This window comes from Zingiber officinale, chromosome 3B, assembly GCF_018446385.1.
Source record: "Zingiber officinale cultivar Zhangliang chromosome 3B, Zo_v1.1, whole genome shotgun sequence".
NCBI lineage: Eukaryota > Viridiplantae > Streptophyta > Magnoliopsida > Zingiberales > Zingiberaceae > Zingiber > Zingiber officinale.
Genome location: NC_055991.1, coordinates 25,336,660 through 25,339,642, shown reverse-complemented (window position 1 = coordinate 25,339,642; position 2,983 = coordinate 25,336,660). Strand labels below are relative to the sequence as shown.

The following is a 2,983-nucleotide window of genomic DNA, read 5'->3' as shown; positions in this document are numbered from 1 at the left end:
ACTATCGACAGCGCGCAAACGTATGCTGTTAATGGTCTTAACTATATTAAAAAAAATTGACAAAAATAATAAATTAAAATTTTACAACAAATTTAGTACAAATCAAATCCATATAGAATTAATAAAAGTCATAGCTTTTCATTATACCACAAAAACTCAAAACATCTAAAACAATATATGAAATCTCTAACAAACTAGCAATTACATAACAACAATTCAACTTACAATCCAAACAAATTAGTATAATATGTATCAATCACACAATACTATAAATTTAGATAATCATGCGACCGTGCTTCCTATTGCATCATCGAGAAACTGCATTTCATGATTTGGTCGAATTAGGTCCACCTGAAATTGAACACATGTACCAACTCACAAGTAAAAAACAGCTTGAACACATGTACAAGGAGGTACAGAAAAAACATTTTAGGCTGTATAAATAGAGATCTTAAGTATAAATTCTTATGAAAAACAAGATCAGTGAAATAAAATACTAAAGGAATCTAAAATGAGTGGACATGCTTACTATTTTCTCTCCAACAACTTGAGTACTAGGCTCCCCATTTTTTTTCTTGTGACCTTCAATCCAAACTTGCAATCTTGTAATTTTTGTATCTACCGGACTTGTCTTTTCCTTAAATATAGAAATATATACAAAATCATTACGACACAATTCAAAAGATACATATATCATTACTTATTACTTAAATTATAAAAAATTAAAAATAATTATCATAATGTGAGTCAAACGAGCATAACCTACCTGAATGGAGAAGTCTCAAATCCTGTTAAGGCACTACCACAACAAATCTACTGATATTTTGAGCTGGAAAATCCAAATTGGATACGCTTCAGCTGTTACCGATAAGAATTAAATCCACATAATTATTTAACAAAGAACATACAAGAAACTAAGACGGAAAAGTGAAACTGTTCGACCAAAAGGAACAACAATTACATAATATCTTTCCGATCTTGTAGCAGCAAATCAAACTCGGAAAAGCAAGTAGCATGGAAGTTCCATCTCAGATATGCTCGTTGAGAAGAACTACCTTAGCACAAATCATGGAGCTTTCTAGATATGTAGCAAGCCAACATAGACCAAGCCAACACTCAGACGCCATCACAATGCAAGACCAAACACTACTGTGCGGAAAAGAATTAGTGCTATCAATTCAACAGTACATTAAAGACATGAATCTAGTGGCAGACTTATATATAACATGCTTGCGAATATAAGTAAATACCTCTTCGTTCAAAACATAATTTGAAGATTATCTAGGTCTATGTATGTCATCTTAGGGTCCTCTGCCATTTTAGTATCAAATAGAGGAGTAGCCAGCTTGGGAGGGTTCTAAACAAAGGTGAATCACTCATTAAGACAAAAAATCTCCAAAACAATCAAACATGCAAGTTAACTTTTTGATTACCAAGAAAGAAAATCACATATAAAAAATTGATTCCTACATCATTATATTTTAAACAAATAAATATCATGTATTATTCACACAAGTTTTACAAAACTTGTAATTACAAAACTTGAAAAAACCTATCATTATATTTTAATAGGTAGAGGTAACTGACAAAGTTTTTCCTTGGTATTATGCCCTTCCATCATGTAATTGCCACAAAGTTAATTTTTTTTATGGATAACAGTATATAAATATGATCATTCTTTGGCTTGTGCCAAACAGATTTGCTATTGTTATAAGAGAGATAGTTCAATAAACTAGATTGCAAATGAATCATAGAGATTGCAGGAACCTAAGTTGAAAGAAAACGTTTAATATGTCATCAAGATAATATACATACTAAACCTAGAACTCTATCATAGAACAAAACAAAAAAGATATTAAAAAAATAAATAAAGTATGGAAAACCTAGAACTCTATCATAGAACTCTTATCCTAATTGTTAGAAAAAGAGGTAGAAACATGGGAGAATTAGGATATACACAAACCTAAGAGGAGATGAACTCTTATCCATTAGATTAATTCTAAACTAAATAAATCTACACACAATCAACAACTAATTACAACATGTATCAACTAATGATATACCAATCATACTAACTGATATAGTAATCCAATTAACCCTAATTCCTACACCTTACCTCAAATCACAGCTACTGTTGATGCTGGAACAAGTAGAGCAGAACCAAGAACACCTACAGTACACAGAACCTCACCTCACAGTCGTGCTTGTTGATCCACAGCACTCAACCTCATTGGAATCAATCGGATCACAACAGGAGGTCAAGCAGGGAGATCACTGATCAATTAACCATCCTTCTAGCCTCTTCTCGGCAGCTCAAGAACACCTCCCTGATACCAACGTCTCCAAATCTGTAACCTAATTCAACCGAAAAGAAGAAGAGGATCGGTAACAGAGAAGAAGACCTAAGCTTACCTCAATCGGTTGTCTCCAGAAGGTATCGCCCAATCCGATCCACTTTGAGGAGCCACGGATCGTTATGTGAACAGCTCAAGAAGGAGGAAACGAAGGGTCAATCGGTCGGAAACAACCAAAACCAAGCCCTCCACCGTGCCCTAGCCACCTAGCCATCGTCGCTCACGCGTAAGAACCGGCCGAGGAAGGGATTGCTCCATCGGAAGAGCTTGGACAGCGTCAGCACCTTCAAGAATCCGGCGACGGTCCTCAGGCGACGTGAAGAGGCCCAGATCGTCGGAAAGCAGTTGCCCTCTGTCGGCGTCGGGTGCGTCGGATCTTCCGCGTGAGAGAAGAGAGAGATCGGACTGAGAAGGAGAAGGGCTTCGGCTGGATCTGAGCTTAAGGGTCGATTCCGGCAGAGAAAAGATCGCCGGAGCTGAAGCCTTGCTCCGTCGGCGTCGATCGTCCGCGAGAGAGAACAGAGAAGAGAGAAAGTCGGGTCGCGAGGGGTTGGGGAAGAAAGGTTCGGCGTTTGGGAAAGAAAATAAGGAAAAAGGATTATATAAAAAAAATATTTCCTCATTTAAAT

At 36.5% G+C, this 2,983-nt stretch overlaps 1 long non-coding RNA gene across 3 annotated transcripts; it reads right to left on the bottom strand.

Moving 5' to 3' along the window:
- Positions 1–330: 330 nt before the first annotated feature.
- On the bottom strand, positions 331–2,546 carry LOC121968154. 3 transcript variants are annotated; one of them, XR_006107970.1, is made up of 6 exons: positions 2,413–2,546; positions 2,192–2,327; positions 1,056–1,146; positions 767–858; positions 530–637; positions 331–351 (listed from the first exon to the last, which is right to left on the bottom strand). It is a non-coding gene; the product is annotated as an uncharacterized LOC121968154 (long non-coding RNA). The 3 variants fall into 3 exon arrangements; XR_006107971.1 differs by lacking the exons at positions 2,192–2,327; positions 2,413–2,546 and adding an exon at positions 1,251–1,266 and having other exon boundaries at positions 1,056–1,149; XR_006107969.1 differs by lacking the exons at positions 2,192–2,327; positions 2,413–2,546 and adding an exon at positions 1,251–1,266.
- Positions 2,547–2,983: the final 437 nt, after the last annotated feature.